Raw genomic sequence first — 25,215 nt, 5'->3', positions numbered from 1 at the left:
AGGAGATTGCTGAGAATAAGGGAGTGGAGGATTGTTGTAAATAAGATATCTTTAATACAATACTTGGCCAAAAGTATGTGAACATTCCCTCTAATTAATGGGATTGGCTAGACTCCCTAATTCCAGTGTAGACAAAACAGGGGCCCTTTCAGTCCCATGACACAGTGAAGTCCATATAGATTCTCGAGTGGAAGCACTTGACGGAGAAGAAGCCCAGAACTGAACACTACTGAATACCTTTATTATGAATTATTACCTCCTGAATGAGAGAAAAACTCTGCCATGTTCTAACATCAAGTAGAAACCCTTGAAGGGATAATTCACTCAAAAATGAAAATTTGATGTTAATCTGCTTACCCTCAGGGAATCCAAGATGCTGGTGACTTAGTTTTTTCAGTAGAATGCAAACAAAGAGTTTTAACACAAACTGTTGCAGTCAGTCTTATAATGTAAGTGGATGGGAATCACCGCTAAAACAAATAAAAATAAATTAATAAAAAAAACATACACAAATTGACACTCTATCTACAATCTGAATTAGGAGTGTCAATGGTACATTTGAGAGATAAGTGGTGATAATGCACTTATAAGTCTGCAATCCGCCATAAAGCAAGAAGAAGAAGAATATGCCTCATGCGCCTGCTTGAGAACGCGCTCAGGAGGACGCACATAGGAGAGTTCGAACAGTTCGGACACTGCGTGAATCAGAGGTCAAATACAATATAAATACTGTTCAGTTTCTTGCACAGACCTATCGTTTTGTGTCTTTTATACATTAATGTATCGTCACGAGCCACAGGGTTTAATTGGTTTTGTTTGTCTAGGTTTTTTTTGGTATGTTTTAGTCATGATTCCCATCCACTTACCTTATAAGACTGATATACTGCAACGGTTTGTGTTAAAAACCTTTGTTTGCATTCTACTGAAGAAACAAAGTCACCTACATCTTGGATGCCCTGGGGCAAGCAGATAAACATAAAATTTTCATTTTTGGGTGAACAATCCCTTTAATGTCATTAAAAAAATGACAAAAAAAGTTGCCTATTAGCATTAAAAGCCCAATTAAAATAAATGTAGAGCAAAATAAGACTTTCCTACTGAGAAAAAGAACACTATTCTCACTACTATAGTGGATCAGAAAATATCTCAATGTCCCACTTATTAATCAGATTTATGTATAAACACACGATGCACTCAGTTTTGCCAAGATGCTAAAACTTTTGGTCAGGTAGATATTTCAAGACAAACATCACAAACATTTCTCATCAAACAATTATTAGAAATTAATATTATTAATTAGCAGAATTTTATATTTAATATTAAAATAAGATTATATTTTATATTAAATTTACGCCACATTATAGCTCTATATTGCGACTGTCAACAAATTGCTTCTTATTCTCCTAAAGAAGAATTTTACGTAAAACATCTTAGATGATGTTGATAATTGGAACATATCTGAGAACCCAATTTAAGTCTCAAGAGCTATGAAAGAACAACCTCTGAGCAATAAAACCATCCTCTGGATAGAGATGGAAATTAAATGCGAAGCTCATACTAAGGGGGAATAAAAATAAGGAGAAGAACATAATAAAGCACATGTGTAGAAACAAATGAATGAACTGATATGTACAAACAAAAAGAGTCCAGAAGGAAAAGAGAATAAAACGGAGTGCAAGATGGAAAAAGAGGAAATGAAACAAAACACAAAATGGTGGTTACAGTGGTGAATTGATAGCAGAGATGCTATCCCAGCATTCAGTATCTCAGAGAAGCTCATCTGACCTTTAGAAGAGAAAGACAGAGAGAAGAGAGAAAAGACAAAGAGAAAAATGAAGAGCCAAAAGCAAAGTACGATATGCATCACGATTTACCTGGCATGTGACATCTTTGACATTCAGATAGAGGTACGAGTATGAATTTTCCATAATAAAAATCGTATGTATGAATCACGGTCTGTTATAGCTTAAATTAAGCATCCACTCACACACACACACACAACATGAGCTCCCGTAGATCACCCTGTTAGAGCACAAACAGTCCAAGAACACACTGGCTGCTTGGCTACAGAGAGCATATCTAGCATTTGAAATTCATTATCATGGGGTAGCCTGACAAGCTGTCAAAGCGGCGTACACAGGCTCTCCATCCTAAACAGCCGCATACGACGCTGTTGTTGAAAAAGGGGGAAGAGGGAGGTAGCTCTGGAGGTTCAGCTGAACGATAAATTTTTTGTTTTTGTTTGTTGCAAATCAAGGTCAAGAATTTTCCTTCAATTTGCCAAGGAGTGCTGACATGCTGCATAGAGACAGGTACATATTTAGACACACAACAACACACACACACACACACACACAAACAAACATCTCTACAACTAGCCAAAGGGTACTGCTCTACGGCCATCCACATCATAGAACAAAACGGAATAAAATTGATTTACTGTACAGTACAGACAAAACATAAGACGTACCATCGCAATAACTTGTATTTTATGGATGTTACCCTTATAAAATAAAAATACTTGTGACAAATTATTTTTATTTTTTTACAGTGACTGTTCCAGTTCCATGGATTTGAACATTTATCATAGTGATTTTCTGAAATTAATTAGGAGTACCATGCAAATAAAGCCCCTTTCACACTGTGATTCCAGAAAATACATGGGTAATGTGTCCCAGGAATTGTTCCCGGGTCACTAGATTTTGCCCCTTTCATAATGTCAGTGATTACCCGGAATATATGCGTGCATTCACACACAACCCGTAAAGGTCCTGTAAAAACACGTGACATCAGGATGTGACGTGTAATGTACGAGTCGAACACGCTACGCACGTTAACTTTCACTGAAACTGGAAATACCAACACTTAAGAAAATAATCCATGATTTTACCACAAATAATACCAATAAACCATTGTTACTATATTTAAACCATAGTTGCATGGTAAAAATATGGATATACAAATAGAAATCAATACACCAAAAAAACAAGGATCCTACAGTTTTATTATATAAAAAATCATGGCTAATTTTTGTAAAGGAAGGTAATACTATGGTACTCAGAGGTACTTTTAAAATACCTTAAAACCATTTTAAAAATATGGTAGTACCATGGTATTTCTTGATAGTGTTGGATTAAAGTAAATACACTTTTGGTAGGATCATAGTATTCTTGAAAAGCTAGATTGGTATATAAATATGGCAACGATTCAGTACCATCACCACATAATAGTAATATTTTTGTAAGGGGTTTTACATGTAATTTTAGATCAGGCACTCTTAATTGTATCAAAAATGGTCTATTGCATTTCTTCTGCTGAAAATTATTCTGTCAACCTTGAACCTGGATGTCGGAAACTAGAATAATATCACTGTATCACAATTTCAATGGATGCCCTTTAACAACGCGATCTCAGCCAGACTGAACAAGAGCTGAGAATTACAATAAAAAAACAACAAAAAAAAAAAAACACTGCAAATGAGTCATTCCCCTTTCCCGTCCTTTTGATTCATTCTTTCCTCTCTGATTAATTATCACAGGCTGAATGTGACAGCAGGAGAACTGTACCGCGGACCCGCTCCATTCTCGGTCTCTCCGTGCAAGGAAATTCTGAAACAATGAGATCTGCTCATGCTGCTGGGCTCTCGATGCAAAACCTGCATCCCTGTAGTTTGGATTCAGTGCATCAAGACTGCTTTTATAAAATACTTGAACCACTAACAAAAGAACCAGATGTTTTTCAATGCAACCTTGGCTTGATGTGATGTATAGCACATTAAAGGGGGAAAAGGATGACATTAGATATTTTCCCTTCTCTATTCCCCATCAGTTTTTCTCAGCATTAGTTGAAACGATAGATCGGATTCAAATACATCACAGTCGAGGAGCTATGAGAATAGTGTTTGGAGAGAGTGGAGAGGAAGAGAGAGAAAAATGGAGCGCCAGGAATCCTGGAAAGCTCAGGAGAAACAGAAGCTGGAGGCTACTTATGCATTCATAATGAGTTCTTACCAGTGTTATTGAACCAGAGCACAACCCTCGCCTGCCTCAACACCAGATTCTCCTCCTTGCCTAACATAACCCTGAGCTTTTGCAGCTCCACCGAAAATTGACAGCTCTTCCCTTTGTAGTACAGCCAAGATGTGCTCTGATTGGACGACTGGAAGGGTTCTATGATGTCTCTGACATGCACAACTTCTGTTTCGGCAAATGACCTGAGGCAATGCTCACAGACTCTGAAGTTAGATTATTGTAGTTCTGTTCTTCTTCATTTGATTGGATATGAGACATTTTTTAAATATTACCATTTAAATTAATAATATATATACATAATTGTATATATACACACAAATATAAAATGTGAATTCTCAGCTGAATCCTTTTAGTAGAAAAATATAAAATGCTGATTTGATGCTCAATTATTACTGGTTCTCAATTATTAATAATAATTGTTCAAATAATTATCAATGTTGAAAACCATTTTTTGCTGCTTATTATTTCAGTAAAAAATATTAATAAAAGAACAATATTTGTATACTCTTATTAAAAAAAAAAAAAAAATGCTGGGTTAAATAACAACCCAGTTGTATTTAACCCAGAATTTTATATATAAAAAGACAAACGTCTTTTGGAACATTATAGATCTTTTGACTGTAAATTTTAATCAATTTAATGCATCCTTGCTGAATAAAAGTATTCATTTCTTATTAACTTACTTACCCCCAAACTTTTAAATTCCATCCAGTTAATATAAATGATTAACTATATAAAAATAGCACATAAAAGAAGCCCCATCAAGCCTGGGACCCATACATAAATTCAATAATAAAAGATTGTCCTACAGAGTAATTTCAGCTTGAAGCAATGCATTTTAGCACGGCTGGAATGCCAATTTATCATTCATTTACAAATAATAATGGGATCACTTCGAACTCAAAATGTCATCTGAGGTTGATTTTCAAGAGATTTGAATTTGATGAATTTATGTCTGCATGACTAGTTACACCCTAATGCAGCATCTGTTCTGTTCACACATATATATTTTGGTCCACATGTCCCATCTGTCACACTGAACCCTGTATAGTTCTGCAATTTCTGACTGCAAGGGAAAAACATTTACAGACTACCACATTTACAGTAAGTACAACATGTTCAATGCATTCTTCCTTGCACATTGCAAAAGCGTAAATAGGTCGTCCTGTTCTGCTGCAACTTATAAGTTTTGTTCTTCTCTGCCCTGATTTCCAACAACAAACAAAAGATCGCTGTATCTCTACTAGGAGAAATAAATGGGTCTATTTATTTAGTCATTTGCTCTGCTGTGCCTAACATCAAATGCCTGTGCATCTCCTATGCCTTTACTCCTCTCTCCTGCACAACAGTATTCTATGATTTGCAGGCCACAAGGCAGTGATAACTTGTGAATCATGAAATGATCAGGGAATGAACAAAATTAAGACTTCTACAGCCTACTCTTCTATTTTTTTCTACCTTTCTCATATATATGGTAAATCTTTATATATAGAACTCAGGCATAAATCCTAAATCCTTTTGTAGATCTAAACAGGTGGAGCTGGGGGAAGTGGAGGGTTTAGGAGGAACTCTGATAGCTTATAGCAGGACCAGCTTACAGCAATGTTGAGCAACAGTCTCATCAGAAGAATCAGGGACCTATTTAAAGAACCTATCAGCCTGCACCATTTAGAGATTCATGACTGTAAGCAATTGTTCCTGTACGATGATGCTAAATTACTAAAATAAAACCAGAAAAACATTAACAATCAAATGCAAAAACTTAGCACAGCTTCTCACAAGTTTTTCAAAAAAGTCCATGAACAGTTCCAAAGACCTTTGTAACTTTTCCACTTAGGGATGCTGCCGCAGTTTCAATGGAGTGTGCCGCTCGCCCTTAACTGACATTGATAAATACCCCAGGACCTGAGCCCACATGAGAATACACTCTCCCTGCCATAGTTAACCTTGTAAAACCAACCTTCAGCTGATGATTAACAGCACGCCATTATGCGCTATTAGATTTCATTAGTAAAGGCTGAATCTTACACAAAAAATACAACAAACTCTACAAAGAAGGTGCAACAGCCACAAAGGAACGGTCAGGGGTAATTGTTAAAAACATTGCACCACTTTTTTGTTCACAAACCACCTGCAATCCTAAATGCATCCTATATAGTACTGTGTTGTGAGTGTCATTCTTTTCAGTGCACATATGTATATAAGGCCTATAGATTTCACCATAATTCAACAAATTATTAAAAAAAGCATAACAGTAGACATATTTAGATTATTTTAGTGAATAGGGTCCTAAACAATGCATGTGCAAACCAACAGTGCTATCAAGGAGTGAGTTTTTAGCAAATTTCCCAATCTGTCTCTGACGATGGATGCTCCACTGCAGTGACATTTTAACTGTCTTTTAATATTTAATCAATTAACTTCAATTGTTCTTTTGCGATTTGTGTGGTACTGATATTTGTAATGGAATTTACATTCAGCGCTTACACAAGAGGGAATAAAAACACCATCCCTAATTTAAAATGAGAATGATGACACAAAGTACGAGAGAGGGGGAGAGATAGAGCAGAGATGAGGAGTATTCCCTGATGTGCCACTGGATTTAGGCTTTTCTCAGCTCCTGCTTGGAGGATTACTGCATTTACACTTCAGATTAAAAATAGCCCCGTGATCATTTATTTAGCCTGAGTGTGCCTGTCTGCATTGTGTTCCTGAAGAAGAATTTCCTCTGTCTGAGAACGATATCCTTCCACAAATCTCATGTAAATAAACACGGAACCTCAGACTTTCAACTATGCTGTTAATTGTCATTTAAAAAAAAATGTGGAAAAGAACTAGAATTCAGGGGCGTTTTTTTCCAGAGAGACATACTTGAAAAAAAGGTGAAAATAACAAACAGTAGAAACAAAATTGAAAAAAAAAAGAGCTCAAATAGTGTGTAAGTGATTATTTTTTTTAAAGAAACACCATCTTAAGATCAAAATCGGCAGATGAAGTCTCTTTTGCTTCCCTTGAGCTTCTCACAGTAGTTGTTAAAGCATATTGTGAATCTGAGCAATAGCAGAAAAGACAGACGCATTGTGAATAACTGCTGGACCTGAATGAGAAGATATAGATAATGCCTATACTATATCGATCATGTCATTTGGTAGTCATTTCATTTTTATGTCTCTGACGATGTAATTTTTTAAATTAGTGATTCAAATAAGTTAAAAAATTTAGTTAAATAATTTTTTATTTTCTTTTTGAGCAAGGGTGCATTAAATTGATCAAAAGTGACAATAAAGAAAGCTATACATAGTGTTAATTTTGACAAAATTTTAATTTAGTTTTAGTCTTAGTCTTTTGACTATAATTCTTTTTAGTTTTAGTCAAGTTTTAGTCATCTGATTTGTTTTAATTTTAGTCTTATTTTACTTAAATTCGACTAAAATTGCTTGGTATTTTAGTCGACTTAAATTGCTTGGTATTTTAGTCGACTAAAATTGCTTGGTATTTTAGTCGACTAAAATAAGACTAAAATCAATAACAGATTTACTAGACAATTTTTTTACAGCTGGTATAGGAAACAAACTTAACCAAAATATATAAAACACAAATTCAACTTTATTTCAACACAACTGTGTCTTTATTTCGATTCAAAAGCTTTTATGCAGCAACAAACACTGTCATGATAATGTAAACAATAACTAGCTGCCAATTGACCATCAATAAAAGAAAAATAAAGTTAGGTCCAGGACCTTAAAGCTTACAGCTGAGCTGAACAATTAGTGCATACATTTAAAGTAAATTTTTAATAAGTTGGGTGGATAAAAAAAGTAACAAGATTTTATAAGGTATTCATTTGTCTAGCAATATTGTATGTTTTAAATACTACAATATTGCTAGATTAGTATGTATAATGATAGGATGTGAACATTCACGTTTCACATGACTAATATAGAAATATTTGTGATATTGTCAACAAGTAGAACATTATAAAATATACTAAACATTAGTATTAATCAAATGTATGTATCATAATATTACGTATTAGTATTGTGCTCTCATCTAACTTGAAGAAGGGGCTATTTTACAGTACTTTTCAGTTCGTAATATTTAATGCTACAACATCTACGCACTGCAGTCTTCCAATTTTGCTTAGCTCAATAAACAAAAGAACATGGTTGTGAAATTACATTTGAGAAAATGTCCGGGTGGCTCGTCTGTAAATGTCTTTTCAAATTGGTTGTGTTCTTGCCACGAATGAGCGCTCCACGTGCTTTACACTTTGTTTTGTTTTGTTCGTCGTCAAACGTGAAGTGAGCTGTGGACATTTTGTCGCTCTTTTAGACATCACCTCTTCGAATGCCGTCTTCCCGGGAGCTCATTTAAAAACTGAAAACCTTCGCTTCACGACTCAATAAGTCAGGCTTGGATTGGTTCTCTTCTCTCATGCAGTCTCGCCTGTTCCGTTTTGCCGGTTCTTTTGTTCATTCCTCGCATTTCTCCCGTCTGCTGATTTGATTTTCGTCACAGTCTATTTTCGTCTCATCCTTTATTCGTTGACGATAATGTCAATCAATTTAGTCATAGTTTTAGTCTCCATCAGTGCCTTCTTTTTTAGTTTTCGTTTCGTTTTCGTCCGCAAAAATATATTCGTGACGAAAATATTTAGTCAACGAAATTAACACTGATACATATAGTCATGTGAAAAAATTAGGACACCCTATTGAATTCCATGGTTTTCTGTATCAGGACATAATAAAAAAAAATATCTGGTCTTTAACATTCTATAACGTCTTAACATTTTGAAAATAAAACCTCAGATGAACACATTAAAAACAGACAACAATCCTCCCAGAGTTCCTTCAAAAGCATTTACAAATCTTATCAACACCAAAATTGGAGTATTAGTGTACTTTACATTAATATGTTAAATAAATAAAACAATAATAGCACTAATTAATGTTCCATTCACATTATTCTACAAATTGTGTGAACATCACCACTGCCCTTGAGAATCATCTACTACTACTGAATCTATGCTAGCTAAGTCTATTTTAGAGCTACACAAAAAGATGAGGTCTATAACTCCCACATATATTAAACCAATCCAGACCCCTAAGTCGAAAGATGCAATTACATTAGACATTGATGAGCGTGTAAGTGGCTGGGAAGTTCATGATCTCGACTGGTGAGGCTGGTGATGCCAAGTTCTGGCCGTGGTGTGTGATTATCAGCAAGGTGCTGGATCTCATTACCCTTTTCTTTGATAGGAATGAAACTCTCAAAAGAGTCCTTCAATTTGATGACTCGACACTTTAAACAGCCATGAACCGCAGAGACCAGGAAATTAGTCCAGGAAGGAGTCCTAATGTTTTGAATCAGTGATTTATCTTCATAACCTTGAGGTTCGTTGGCGAGTAATGACCCCTCTCAGTAAGTGGACATCTTTCATATGGGAAAAGGATATTGTATTTCTCCTCTTTCTCTGGCACTTCCACTTATTTGACGAGATGTTATCTAGTAAAACTGATATTAAATCATCAAGCTCAAGTTCAAACGGAAGGTTGTCACTTCCTTAAAGTTGCTAATATGTCGGATTTTGAAACAAATTTATGACCAGAAGCTGAATATATTAACTACATTATCAATGTACCCCAACCTTGCAGATCCTCACTCAATATGTCAATTGGCATTTGCTACATGTGACGAGTGGGGCGATGGGGCCGAGAGCCGTGGGAACGGGACGAGGCGGGTGGAGTGATTGGAAATGAGCAACACCTGCTTGACCCATCGGTCTCGAGTCCCACGGAGGAGATGGAAGGATATAAAACAGGAGCGACGACAGTGAAGGACGAGAGAGGACCAGGCCTGGATTTATTTTGTGTTTTGATTTTGTTTTGTGCACGGCAGTGGTCCGTGAGGGGCTGCCACGCTGTTTTGTCTTTATTTTATTATTAAAGTCATTTTGATTGTCTGCCGGTTCCCGCCTCGTTCTTCGCATAATTATGGAGTTTTTATTGTTACACTACATAAAGACCACGACTACGCAAGTGTGAGTTTACAAACTTGCTGAATCAGAGAGCTGAAGTTCTTGCTAGCAACTTGCATTTTTAAAAACGTGCAATGGTTTCAAAATTCACATTTCAGGTTTGGCTGTGTGACATTTACTTTAAGTTGAGAGGAAACAAACAGGAAAAGTCTCCTCAAGTAAATGTTTACCATAATCCATTATTTACTTATATCAAAAACTGATATTCTAAAAATATTCTTAAAAAAACAGAACAGCTCCATTGAGTTTGCGGTTTGAATTAAATGAAAATGACTGTGTACTCCTAATTAATGGAAGAAAATGTTTCTTTTTTTATTGTGTTATCCTCAAAAGCCACACACGAAACAAACATGCAGTATAGTAGATTTAGAGTCAGTGTTAATTTCGTTGACTAAATATTTTCGTCATTATTTTCGTCACGAATATATTTTTGCTGACGAAAACGAAACGAAAACTAAAAAAGAAGGCACTGATGGAGACTAAAACTATGACTAAATTGATTGACATTATCGTCAACGAATAAAGGACGAGACGAAAATAGACTGTGACGAAAATCAAATCAGCAGACGGGAGAGATGCGAGGAATGAGCAAAAGAACCGGCAAAACAGAACAGACTGCATGAGAGAAGAGAACCAATCAGAGCCTGACTCATTGAGACGTGAAGCGAAGGTTTTCAGTTTTTATGAGCTCCCGGGAAGTCGGCATTCGAAGAGGTGATGGGGACTTTAAGCAACAGCCTCTGGTGGAACGGCAACGCCATTCTGGCGTTGTATTGCGCCTGCGCGAATTTAACTGCTACTTTGTGACGTTCTAATTTAACTGTCTACTACGGGAGAACAGCTGATTTGCCAGAGTCGCTACAACGTGAGAGGTTAGGTAAATACATGTTATGTTTTTAGACTTATTTACATCATACAATATTAAAAACTCCTCTTCTGACAAAAGATTGTCATTTAACGCCAAAAGCAATCCTTCTCTTGCTTTTTTAAATTATATATTTTTTTGGATCTCAATAAATGAATTAATGCTGCGTTGCGCTGTTCTGTTTTACCGTTGCTTAGTGACTTTTACGTTCTTGGCTACAGCGGTGTGACGGCAAACTTCCGGTCGCCGTAGCCGTTCCATTCGCAGCTGTTGCTTAAAGTCCCTACTGTCTAAAAGAGCGACAAAATGTCCACAGCTCACTTCACGTTTGACGACGAACAAAACAAAAGAAAGTGTAAAGCACGCAGAGCGCTCATTCGTGGCAAGAACACAACCAATTTGAAAAGACATTTACAGACGAGCCACCCGGACATTTTCTCAAATGTAATTTTACAACGATGTTCTTTTGTTTATTGAGCTAAGCAAAATTGGAATAGTGCAGTGCGTAGATGTTGTAGCATTAAATATTACGAACTGAAAAGTACTGTAAAATAGCCCCTTCTTCAAATTAGATGCGAGCACAATACTAATACGTAATACCATGATAAATACATTTGATTAATACTAATGTTTAGTATATTTTATAATGTTCTACTTGTTGACAATATCACAAATATTTCTATATTAGTCATGTGAAACATGAATGTTCACATCCTATCATTATACATACAAATCTAGCAATATTGTAGTATTTAAAACATACAATATTGCTAGACAAATGAATACCTTATAAAATCTTGTTACTTTTTTTATCCACCTAGCTGCCAACTTATTAAATATTTACTTTAAATGTATGCACTTATTGTTCAGCTCAGCTGTAAACTTTAAGGTCCTGGACCTAACTTTATTTTTCTTTTATTGATGGTCAATTGGCAGCTAGTTATTGTTTACATTATCATGACAGTGTTTGTTGCTGCATAAAAGCTTTTGAATCGAAATAAAGACACAGTTGTGTTGAAATAAAGTTGAATTTGTGTTTTATATATTTTGGTTAAGTTTGTTTCCTATACCAGCTGTAAAAAATTGTCTAGTAAATCTGTTATTGATTTTAGTCTTATTTTAGTCGACTAAAATACCAAGCAATTTTAGTCGACTAAAATACCAAGCAATTTTAGTCGACTAAAATAAGACTAAAATTAAAACAAATCAGATGACTAAAACTTGACTAAAACTAAAAAGAATTATAGTCAAAAGACTAAGACTAAAACTAAATTAAAATTTCGTGTCAAAATTAACACTGTTTAGAGTGAACCACTAACAAATAAAGATTATGAACTGATTTGGAGCTCCAAGAATACTTGTTGTGCGCAAAGAAAACAATAACAACATATTTATTCAGCAATTCTTCTTCCCGAGTTACTGTCTTTATGATATTATTTTGCGCACAGAAAGTATTCTCATAGCTATGTAAAATTCACATATCTGGGAAAATTCCAGTTGCATTGTTGTCTACGGAGGGTCAGAGAACTCTCAGATTTTATAAAAAATATCTTAATTTCTCTTCTGAAAATGAATGAAGGTCTTAAAGATTTAGAATGACGTGTGGGTGAGAAATTAATAACAGAAATGTCATTTTTGGGTGAACTAACCCTTTAAGTTTGTGAAACTTCATTAGATTTCATTACTGACTGGTTTTTCATACAACATGTTTCCAAGTTCATAATGAATGCCAGGCAACTGTTTGAGGTCATAACTCGGTTTTATTACAGTGTAAACACATAATCAAAAAGATTCAATGGGACATGTTGCTAAACGCAGCCATCTTGAAGAGTAAACCTTACTCTTTCTTCCCAGACCTTTCCTCCCCTCACATTATTACATGCCCTAATGCTTCATGTAACACATTCTACAGTCAGTAATTAAACTAAAAATCAATTTGTCTGGGAGAAGACAGAACATTGTGGCTTGCATGTGGGTGTTGGAATCGCTTCATTACATACAAAGACATTCTTTCCTCTTTTTTCCTTCTGGTTTGTTTTTAAGGGGCCGGAAATTCTGCACAGGGCAAGTCTGGGCCTAATTACACAGATTCTTCGGTCACATTATAACAGGAAGACCCCCATGAAAGCTAGAGATGAACAAAATACCAAAAAAAATACAACAGTGACCCAAGTCAATAAACAGCTTAGTGTCTAGACAACATGCTTGAGATAACTATTTTTCCCGAAGTAATTATTTTATATTCTTTCACCAATATTGAAGTAAAAATAAGTAACAGAATTTAAAACTCTCAAGTGAAAACTACTCACAGGATGGCACACAGCTTATACCAGATTGTATGTAGATTCAGAAACACATTAGCAGCTGTCAGCTCTATGGGCTGGGTCATATAAGGGCATGTGCCAAACAACTCAATGATAAATATTAATAAGACAGCGCAATGACTCCGGGGAACACATGCCATCATGACAACATCATTTTTCTCTCTTTGAATATAATAACTTCAGTCTCATCCATCAGTAACGGAAGGGAAAAAGCTTCCAGCTTATTGCAGCAGCATTATGACAAATGTTTAATGTAAGTGACAGTGGTGTTATTCAATATGGTGACTCCAGGTAAATCTCACCCGGCTATGATTGAATTACTCAAAAAAGCAAAAAGGAAAAGGCAAAGGAAATATTTGCACAAGCCACAATGACTAATTTCAAACATTGAGGAACAAGTAGTCCCGGAATTTGTTGCCTGATAAGACACCCACGCTACACTGACTAATCACGGAGGAATACAGCCTCCTACCCCTCCTCTTCCCCGTAAATCCATTCAGATGTCAAACGTGTGATTGACAAATACAGTTTATTTGCACAGAACACAACGCCTGGGTTTCGCCTAGTATGTGCCTTGGGGGAAAAAAAATGCAAAATTGAGAAAGGAAATTCATCAAAGCCTGTTTCACAAAGAAAATTACCATAAAAGTTGTTAAGGTCCAGTGTGGAAGTAGTTCATAAAAGGATAACTCGTACAGAAGTGGGGTCCAAAACAACACCGGACCCCACTGACTTTAATAATATGGACAAAACCCAGGTTTTGAATGACATGCGGGTGAATAAATGATGTGAACTTTCCCTTTAATAATGAACTGGATCCACTGATAGCATTATTTAAGTATATCTTTTACTGAAAATATGAAAACTAGACAATATAATAAAGCTTCAGCACTCCAATTAAGGTACCTAAACCATTAAAAATGTGCACTCGTCTGGATATACGCCTGATTATTATGCTCTGCTCTATCATTAAATGAATTAATGCTGCTGTGATCAATAGGAAAAGTACACAAATATTTCTTTTAAATTAAATTCTGTTCATTGAATTTACCCCAGAGTCATAATTACTGTACCAGGAATAAGAGGAAGAAGGAGAGACAGACAGAAAAAGGAAGCAAAAGAGCACATTCCCTGCCCTCCTATGCAGCAAAACTGTTTTCTTTAAGGACAACAAAGAGCTTGGTGAAGCGGAAATGGTTTCCAATCCATTTTCTCTTTAGGATCTAATGCTAATCACTTCCTTCTATACGGAAATGGACCGATACTATTATTTTTCCTCCCAATTGTATTAAGAGACCAAACACACACACGCAAACTAAAGATAAACTATACCAGAGATGTCTAATTACTCTTTAAATCGGAAAAGCCCATGAAAATAAGCCAACTCATTTCCAGTTCGGAAATCAGTCCAATAACACATCTAATCATGCATGGCAGTTCCAATGAACACTGCTGGGGTAATGTTCCCTTTGAGCTATGCTCTTGTGGACTTCTTAAACAGTAGGAGGAGTTTATATCAGTGGTTCTCAAACTGGTGCTAATTTTGCCTAATGTTGAGTCTACGCCATTCATAGTCTACCCTGCATCATATTTGTTGAATAAAATCTGACAGTTGTTTCTTACTAACTTTGGGGCACCAATTTCTAAAACAGTGTCTGTTTTGATCTTGAATGTCACACCATTTCACAAAATATTATGTGCATTTTTTTTGTACAACTATTTGTAAGGTGAAGAAGCCTTGTATTATCCCTTAATCACCAGAAAAGAGTAAAACCTGCCGCAAAGACACAATTTCTATCGTCCTTTGAGTCAGGTTCAACTATTTATTAAACTCTCAGCCAATTTTCACTTGTATGAACGAGTCTGAAGATCTTTTTTTTTTTTATGACTAATCCTGATTTCAAGGTTAGAATCATGGCCATTGACAGAACAAATTGTGAACATGACCAATATGTGGGTGTTTTACTATACCCAAAGAGTGACAAAACAAATTACTATTATTTAACCTTTATCTAAGAGGTTAAAAGCATAATATCTTAAGATTGCAGTGTGGAGAATCATAATATGTGATGCTCAATGCCACTGTCATTGAAGCAAACATTACACACCAATGGCAAAGCTAACACTAATAGACTTTTTATTTATGTATAATGTGATTAGAGAGGACTAAGCAGAAACAAAAGATTTAGAAATATAGTTAATGTGCAGCACATTAATAACAATGATTCGGTCTGAGTATTTTGCTCTGTGTGTGAATTCAGCTTGCGTCTGTCTAAATATAATATCTCTGTTTGGTGATTCATTAGCGCTCTATGCTGAAGCTCTCCAAATGTATTTGGAAAGCTTCCGTCTGAAGGGAGGATGGGTTGGCACACAGCAGCAATAACGAAAAATAGCAGGATTTCACTCTTCATTAAGGGAGAGGAAAATGAGTTTGTCTTTCCTCGTCAGTCGAATATGAGCAGCATGGCGCATTCACACTCGGTATTAGCTTCGGAGACATCCAACATTTTAATGATGGTTGGGGAAAAAAAGAAAAATGGGGAAAATATCTTTAGGTGTTAGTGGAGTAAACAATATGTGACTATGCAGAACAATATTCAAATACAATCAATCAATTTAAATATTTATTGAAGGGATGTCCTGGGTGTCCTTCAAGGCTGTCTGTTATAATGGAAATTAAATTAAGCTTCATCCCTTATTCTGTAAAATATTTACATTAACTTACATTGGAAGTCAAAGGAGTACGGATAAATTGTGATTCACAAAGCCAAAAAAAAGTGTTATTTTGAGAATACTTAAAATAAAATAAAATAAAATGATGTGGAAGAACCTGGCTTCTGTATTAAACTCCATTCAGTTTCATTACATGGATAAAAAAGATTTTAATACAATAAAAATTTTAAAAATACAAATTTAGAATTAGGGTGAGTACAAGATGACTTTTTATTGGAAATAAAAAAAGTTACAATAAAATAAAATAGAAATTATCCGTAATGCCTTGCCTGATTGACTTCCACTGAAGCGGTTTAACTGTAAGCACTATTTTTATTTTTTTGTCTGTGGCAATTTAAGGAATCAACACAGAGCTTATCTTGTTTTGAACCCAGCCCAGAATTTTCCTTTAAAAGCAGTAATAATGGCAATTAAAATCAAAAACAAATTCACAAATGGATATACATGCCACTCATACATCATTACATGAGCTGGAGAATTCTACAAGTGTAGACAGATGTGTCTTACTGCCCTAAATAGACAGGATTGAGAAAAACCTTTCAGCCTAAGCTTTAAGATCCCCACCTAAAAATGAGGTAATAAAAGAAAAAACATGAGGTAAACGGTCTTTACACAGTCTTACTTCAATGGATGTAATTATGCGAACATGCTCATTCTAAACATTTATTTGAAACTCCAATATTATTTTAAAGTATAATCATTTGTGTGTTCTGGCAGTTTCAGAGAAAGACTCCCGCTGTGAATGAATCACATGCTTAAATATAAGTCCCACTATTCCAATGCTGAATCGAAGGGGAGCCACAGAAATAATGTGCAGGAAAATACCAGTTTCTTACAATTGCCTCCACAAGCTCTGTAGATTGTCTTGTTGATATCATAGAGTGCAGATTTCTTGACAAAATCGTCTGATAAGGAAAGCATAATAGCAGTAAACACAAAGCCATGCAATTTGTAACTTTCCATCTATGAGGCCATTCAGTGTGGACTTTCCTGACAATCTTCCCTTGGACCAGCAAGCACTGCCATCGCCGGCATTTGATAATTGCTGCCTCTGCTCACGAGCTTAATGAAGGTGTGGGTGCGCTGGAGGAGGGCATCTTGACAAGTGTTTAAGAGACTATTTCTGCTATGCATCTCAGCCACCCATCTCTCAAAGCAACTCCTAAATTACAAGCTCATTTGAGGGCAGTGCTAGACCTGCGTGGAGCCGCACATCAAAATCAGCTCTAAGAACTTCCCACAGGTGAAAACGCAAGGCAGCACTTTCAGGCATCAGGCAAAGGTAAACAGTCAACGCTCTCTGCTTTCAATCGAGTTATGTAGGCTGAAAAAGATGGTTTTGGCTTGCATGTCAGCAATTATGAAACACAAACATTGATGATTTATGCGCTGCCCTCAGAAATTAAGAAATTGCCTGTAATCAGCCACCATCATTTATTCAGCAGAGTTATGAAGATGCTGACAGATGTAGATGGTCTTCTGCTCATTATTCTACCCAACAAAGTTTTTTCGTTTCTATGTGGCGAGGCTACTGAGTTAAGTTTTATTTCCTAGTGCTGGGGTCATCCAAGCCATCAATTCATGAGACTGCTACTAACCACATGAAACATGGGTATATCTTTACAAGGTCCTTATATGGCATTTGGTTCAGCATAATCAGCACCTCATTCTGTAACTATTTTTACCCTCAATCTACATATTTTCTAGCACTGTAATCAGTCTTGTGGAAGAAATATATTCATCTGCATAAACACACACAATTACAGATTTATCCTGTATAAAATATACAACTATGAGAACATTATTATCTTCTTCCCACTCATCCAAACCATGCAATTACAATGAAGGAGAATTAAAGCTTTTAGGCTTTAAAATGACACAAAAGCACCATGTAATTATCATAAAAGTCGTTCATATGACTCGAGCACTATATATGTGTATATATATATATACAGTATACTGTATACGTATGACATGTCTTCTGAATCCATATGATAGTGTGTGAAAAATAAATCATATTTAATGGGTTGTTATTAGTTGCAAAGGCGTGGAAAATTTCCTGGAAAAGTTTCAAAAAACATTTTTTATGTTAACGGCAGCCGGTCTGACTTTGAATTGACTCATTCAGATTCTGAACTACACCATTTAGACGGATTCTGAAGTAAATTGTTCAGACAAATCCTGGAATCAAATCATTCAGATCAATTTTGAATCAAATTATTGAGACCAATTTTGAAGCAAATCATCTGGACTGTTTCTAAATCATATCATTTAGACCAATTTAGAGACAAATGATTTAGACAACTTCTGAAGCAAATCATTCAGAATGATTTATTCACAAATCGGTCATTGCTACAAATCTTGGTTTCAGAGGACTTGGTGTATAGTTTATGATTTGTGTGAATCACTTTTATGATAGTTTCACGCGTTTGCATTTTTTTAACAGTTGAAAGCTTCTGTCTTTACATTTCTAACACCAAAAAAAACAAAAAGAAAAAAAGTAATGTGGGTATGGATAGATTTAAGTGTGAGTAAATAATGACAGAATTTGAATTTTTTTGGTGAGCTGTCCCTTTAAACTTCCCAGATGCTTCCACAGTGTGTCATCCCATGCCATGTTATTTGAAGTGACTGGGGTGTCTATATGAATGCTGGCATGACTCTCAGAGGGACCGCGTGGTGTTTGATGGACCCTCCACGGGGACCAGGTAAAAAGCAGCCCCTCATATACTGCGAAACGGGGGCACTGATAGGCAGTCTTTGTGATACCACTGTAAATTACAGCACTGAGGACCCACCACACACAAAAAAAGCCCTGCCACCCCTCTGTTATCCATCTCACATTTTTGATTGCTCCATGCGGGAGGGACGGGCGGAGAGGGGAAGGAATAGAGGGAGGGGAGAGGAAAGGTGAGGGTTTAGATAGTTATTCTGTGAAGAACTGATGACACTTTCTGGAGGGGAGTAAAAGACAAGGAGCGATTATCACAATCGGCCCTCCTTTTCTTGGATAGACAGGCTGATTGGGGGTCTTTAGCTCAGAGACCACCACTCAGTCTTTTCAGCAGAAGCTTTGTGAAGATGTTAAATGCTCTCAAAAGCTCCTACTGAGGCATTTTTCTGTCTGCTTCGCGTCAATGGTATTTGGCTCTCACTGAAGGATTTCTCTCTTAAAGGTCATGTGCCAATGAATTTCCTCCCTTATTCATATTTTAGGGGAAAAGTTCTCAAATATGAACACCCAGATATAAACACCACTTTTTGATTGGCACAGAGGGTGTTTGGCATTGCAAATAGAGTTGGCGGGCAAATCGAAATAGAGGATGCCAAGAGACCTGTTGAGTTTTCTTGTTTTGGGAAAGGTTTATACAGAGCTCTGCTACATGGTTACACAAACTGTTTCAGTATAATGTCTCATACAGCAGTGTACATCATTTGTATGATGATATTTCAGTCTAAAGGCAGTGATTTAAATGGCTCTATATCCAATTCCAATTCCTGGAATGAAAAATGAAAATTCCGCCATCATTTACTCACCCTCATGCTGTTCCAAACGTTCTTATTTCAGTGGAATGTTATCTGCATCCCCATTGATATTAATTGTATGGACAAAGAGCCCCAAAAGTAAGAACCATAATAGAAGCAAACAGCAACTGAAGGAGAGGGATACATTTTCAACAAAACAAAACAAAAAACAAAACGAAACAGAAAAAAACAAAACAACACACAAAAAATAAATAAATAAATAAATAAATAAAGCAGTAGCAGGCAGCAACTGACAGAGAGGAATATATTTTCAACAAAGCAAAGCACAATAAAAAAGAAAAAAAGAAAAAAGAACATAACAAAAAACAAAACGAAACAGAAAAAAAACAAAACAACACAAAACAAAAAAATAAATAAATAAAATATAAAGCAGTAGCAGGCAGCAACTGACAGAGAGGAATATATTTTCAACAAAGCAAAGCACAACAAAAAACAAACAAAAGAACAAAAAAACAAAAAACAAAGCAGTATCAGGCAGAAGAGGAAAACATTCAACAAAACAAAACTATTTTTCCTCCAGCCATATTTTATATCTTTTAACAAATATCTCTTCATATCACTACTCATGATATGATACATTTTGCTTTGAAGCACATCATGTACAAGGTGTGTTCAAAATGGACTCACATGCTCAAAATATGATTGCTGATTCTTGTGCATATAGCCGACAGAAAATAGGATGTTAATAGTCATGATTCTCATCCTATTGCATATTTTATTATGGTGTTCATTCCACATCTGTGGAAGAATGCGGACAATCATTGGAAATGAAAATACTATATCTTTTCCCCCTTAATGGGGTTCTTTTACTTCTTGATATTACTGCACAGGGCCAGTTTGTCTTTCTCTACTTCTCCTCTGCCTCTCTGAGCTCTTCAACCCCGAGGTACAAACATTTATAATTAAGGTCATGTCAGAATCGTTTCAGTCACATGACACTCATATATTCCTCTTTTAATTGTGTTTCTATGAAGCAAGAGCAGGAGGTCGGATCAAAGGACTTGCTGGTTTCAGACTCCTCTCTCTCCTATTCTTTCCATCTCTCTAATTATTTGGACTATTTAAGCTGAGAATGAGAAAGCAAACAGCAGCTGCAGTGTCCCTGCTAATACTAAAGAGTTATTCATGCTCAGCCCTCCCTTTCCACACGCTTTTCCCGTAAAAGCACATCGACACACATCATATTGACAAAGACACCAATCAATGTCTACTACACTTGATCTTAACATGTAATCTTTAGCTCAAGACGCATTAACTCTTTTGAAGCCGTAGTTATAACACTGCTCTTCTTCAGTTTGTTCCTCTATTCCCCTGCTAATGGTGTGGAGATATTAGTAGCTCTCGTGCCGAGTTTGGTGCACATGAAAAGAAGAAAAATCAGGAACGCCAGGATATATCCCACTACAGAGGAGGATTGCCGAACATCAAGATTTCAAACCTCGACGAGCCCTTGCTGATAGAAAAGATACACGAATATGACATACCGCCTCGTCCCGCTCCTTGTCTGCTGATCAAATCAGCAATACTGTTCCTCCACCCCGGTTCTCTGAAATTGGAACGCACATGCGTCGCTTCGATGAAATTCTGCGTGATTTATTACCTCTTATAACTTTCATGTGAGACTTCATGAAAATCTCAGCTGTCTTGCATTTTTTATTGTTCTGACAGGATTTATCAGTCGAGGGAGACAGATCTGAGGGAGAGAAAAAGAGGGATCGATTGTGCCTGCATTTGATCCTTGTATCCTTGGTTACTGCACACAGGTACAAGGACAAGCGTACGCACATACGCCAAATGGGCCTCCTGTATGTGGATGTTTCCATGTTTGCAGGGGCGTAAATTTCGTCTAACAGTTGGGGGGACAATAAACATAAAATTTCTCAAGAGCAATTTTTGAAGGGGACACAAATGATGCAGCTTAAATTGTACTTGTAAGGAAATGTATACACAGAGGAAAGCCTATTAGTGCAGCAGGGAGACCGTGCCAAATTAGACAACTTCAAACTGTTGTGGTCGCGCTGCGACAGCGGTCATGTCTGTTATAGACATTACTCTCTTGCCACGTCCACAGTTTTCCCATGGAATTAGGCTACTTTTTCACTGTTCCCGGGGATTGTTTTTCATGTCGGCGCCGTATTTTAGGACACGGAATGTGGTTTTTAGTGCGGGACCCCCTCAAAACATGGTGACTCTCTCCCCATGAAGACTGGAGTAATAATGCAGAAAATTCAGCTTTCCATTAAAAAAACTAATATTTCACAATACCACTGCATCTATTTTATAGTAGCCTTAATGAGCACAATGAACTTTTTTTTTCAAAAAAATACATACAGATCCTAAAATTGTTAGTGTATACAAAAAAATCTGCATGTTTAACTAATCTCTGCTCATAAAAGGGACACTTCACTCATTAATAAAAATTTTGTCATCATATATTCATCCTCATGTTATTGTAAACCATTATGCATTAATTTCTTCTGTGGATCAACATTAAAGTTAACTTAGAGGCAGAGGTGTGGACTCGAGTCATGTGTCTTGGACTCGAGTCATGAATTTGATGACTTCGGACTCGACTCGACAAAATGTACAAAAGACTTGCAACTCGACTTGGACTTTAACATCAATGACTCGTGACTTCACTTGGACTTGCGCCTTTTGACTCGAGAAGACTTGCTACTTCCCATGAAAACCTGGGGGAAAAAAAAAAAATTTACACGGCTGCGCCGCTCTCCGTATTACTGGGCCCCACACGTCACCTGTAGGAGAAAAAAAATCCATCCGTGGCAAAGGTTTTGCAATCAGTCCCCTCAGTTTATAAACTGTACCCACGAATTCCCAATTTGTGCACTCAGATTTTGTAAACCGTACCCTCGGTTTTTGAATCCGTACCCACGAATTCATATTGCGTGCGCATGCTTTTGCAATCTGTTAACTGACACGCATTTGTAGCTCCGCCCCCACCGGCAGATTCATTTCTGTTTATTAACAATTATTTTTCATAGTATCCAATGAGTCCACGATCAGCATTCACAAAATAGTCTTCTTTTTAGCGTTTATTTTACATTAATCACCAATAGGATAAGACACAGCTGCCTGTGTTTTATGGCCAAAAAAAATAAACGCTAAAAAGAAGAAGAAAATAAGGTTAAAAAGCAATATAAAACAAATAATATGCCGGTTATGTTTTAATTCCTTTTCTCTCTAACTGAATGCAATGTTATTTTTGGCCTCATTATTTAATAATACCATTAATAGTGAAACTTGCATCTAACTCAGGCAGGTGGGGTGGGGTGGATGGAGCTTAGTATAATAAAATCACATAAATAAGTCTTCATGCATGTTAAGAAAGAATTGTACACAACACAAGCATTTCCAAAACTGTCAAAGGTTATTTAAAAATAAAGCAATTCATGAATTATTTTCTTGTACTCATTTATTTAGCTTACAAATTAAAATGATAAAAATAACTTCATTATTATCATTATTATATATTATTATACAGGTTATGCATAAGAATCTTTTATCCAAAATAATTTACAACAGAGGAAAAAATTACTCCAGAGTTAGTCACAATGGCAGTTTTATTGTATAATAATAATCAAGATTATTCCTTTATTATTATTAAACCTATTCCACATAATAATATTCAGTAAAACTGTATGTTAACACGTAGCTTGCTGCATGAATTCCGTGAGTACGGTTTACAGATCCGTGGGAACGGATTGCGAAAGCGTGTGCGCGGATTATGAATTTGTGGGTCCGGGTTCAAAAACCGAGGGTACGGTTTACAAAATCTGAGCACACGGATTGGAAATTTGTGGGCACGATTTGTTACACAGAGGGAACAGTTTATGAATTTGTGAGTACAGTTTATAAACTGAGGGGACGGATTGCAAAACCACCGCCACGGATTGATTTTTTTTTCTCCTATAGGTGACTTACGACACCCGAAGTTGCACAAAGAAAGGTAAGTTTTGAATGAATGCTAAGCACCTTATTGGATTTACAATACTGTATCACCGAGACAGTAAACACACATCTCCCTTGCTGGTGCATGCTAACAAAAATAGGGATTTTTGAACCCGGATTATATGAGGTACATGAGTGTAGCACACTCAGATGGAAAACCTCGCCAACATCATGTCAACGTCCATTTTATTTCTGTGGTAAGAGGACTTGAAATGACTAGAAACTAAAATGGCAGGACTTTGGACTCGACTTGAGACTTGTTGGCTTTGACTTTTGACTCGACTCGGGACTTGCCTCATCTTTGACTCGGGGGCAAAGACTTGAGACTTACTTGTGACTTGCATAACAATGACTTTGTCCCACCTCTGCTTAGAGGGATAACTATCCCTTTAAGATGCACATGCATATTAGTTATTTATAGCAAGTGAGAAATTGTATTGCAACATGGAAGGGATTCTTATGGTTTTGAATCAAAAACTTGGCCTGAATGGAGTATTACAGGAAATGTCAAGAATGCTTCATTAAGCTGTGAAATTTGTCTTTTTCAGCGAAACAATTTGATTCAACATTGATTAGATGGTTAGATGGATGTGTTTATTGTTTTGACAAACATGAAAATGTTGCTTGCAGCAAAGCAGCAGAGCGTTGGAGAGAACACACTTCTATTTTTAAGCCAATGCATAATGAAGTTCATGGAGCAAAAAAACAAAAACAACAACAAAAAACTAAAAAACACTTCAGACACATTTTAACCTGATTTTGCTTTCCTGCAGAGGCTAGAAAGTTATTAAAAGAATCCCTACCATTAATACAAAATAGTGTTGCTGCTCAACCTAAACAAATGCATTTATTTATTTTAGGTTTTGTGTCCTGAATGCTGGAAAACTGTAGATTTTGCTTTGGAACCATAAAAGTACAAAAGACAAACAACTTCATAACTATTTGCTCTCTATTAGTCTCTCATGGGCTGTTTCTGAGCAGGTGGTGTGAGAGAACCTTCAGTTCACCTTCACGAAACTCACTAAATTTAATCTTGAATCTCTGGCAACGTACACACTGAGTGGCCTGGCCACCTTAAGATTACATATAACCCATCTGTGCCACCCCAGCAGTCTCTCTGGGGACCCTCCAGCAGCAGATGCAGTATAAAACTTCATTGTAAAACTGTAGAAAGGAAGCAAGAAAGACTTCGCCTGAAGCCTGTATTTCTAATTCGGGGACCACACTGAGGGAATCTGACTCCAGAGCAGCAGTCCTGCGTCAAAACCTCTTTCAGAACAGGGGACTGTATTGGTGAACCTTGCCCTCCATTTGTTGTGTACAAAGACGAGTAGCTCTTGTTCGAGAATGATCTGCCCTGTGCTTTGACCTGCTCATGAATCAGCCAGACTGAATGCCATCAGAATAGCTACTTTCATCTACTTAAGTGGTCCTGCTACTGATTTTTCGTTGGGCGATAAAGTTATTTGGTGAACAAAGAAGCGCTAGATACATTCACAGATGATGGTTTATTCTGCATCCTAACCATAACTGTGATGCCAAGACAGCGACAAGAGTTAATGCCATTTAAATGTATTTTGTCCAAAGCCAGGGGTTTTCAAACAAAAATATAAAGATTTTGTAAATATAAGGCTATATGGCTATATATACAGAAAACCAAGGTGACTTTCATTGTGTTGGAAACTGCATTGCGCCTGGCTGGGACCC

The 25,215-nt window shown here is 36.4% G+C and overlaps 1 protein-coding gene across 1 annotated transcript in view; it reads right to left on the bottom strand.

Moving 5' to 3' along the window:
- The window catches only part of samd12 (sterile alpha motif domain containing 12), an 81,863-nt gene that overhangs the window by 3,075 nt on the left and 53,573 nt on the right, over window positions 1-25,215 (bottom strand). The window lies entirely within an intron of this gene.

Source organism: Carassius auratus, chromosome 19 (assembly GCF_003368295.1).
Source record: "Carassius auratus strain Wakin chromosome 19, ASM336829v1, whole genome shotgun sequence".
Lineage (NCBI taxonomy): Eukaryota > Metazoa > Chordata > Actinopteri > Cypriniformes > Cyprinidae > Carassius > Carassius auratus.
The sequence above is the reverse complement of the archived record's forward strand: the minus strand, read 5'-3'. Positions and strand labels throughout refer to the sequence as shown.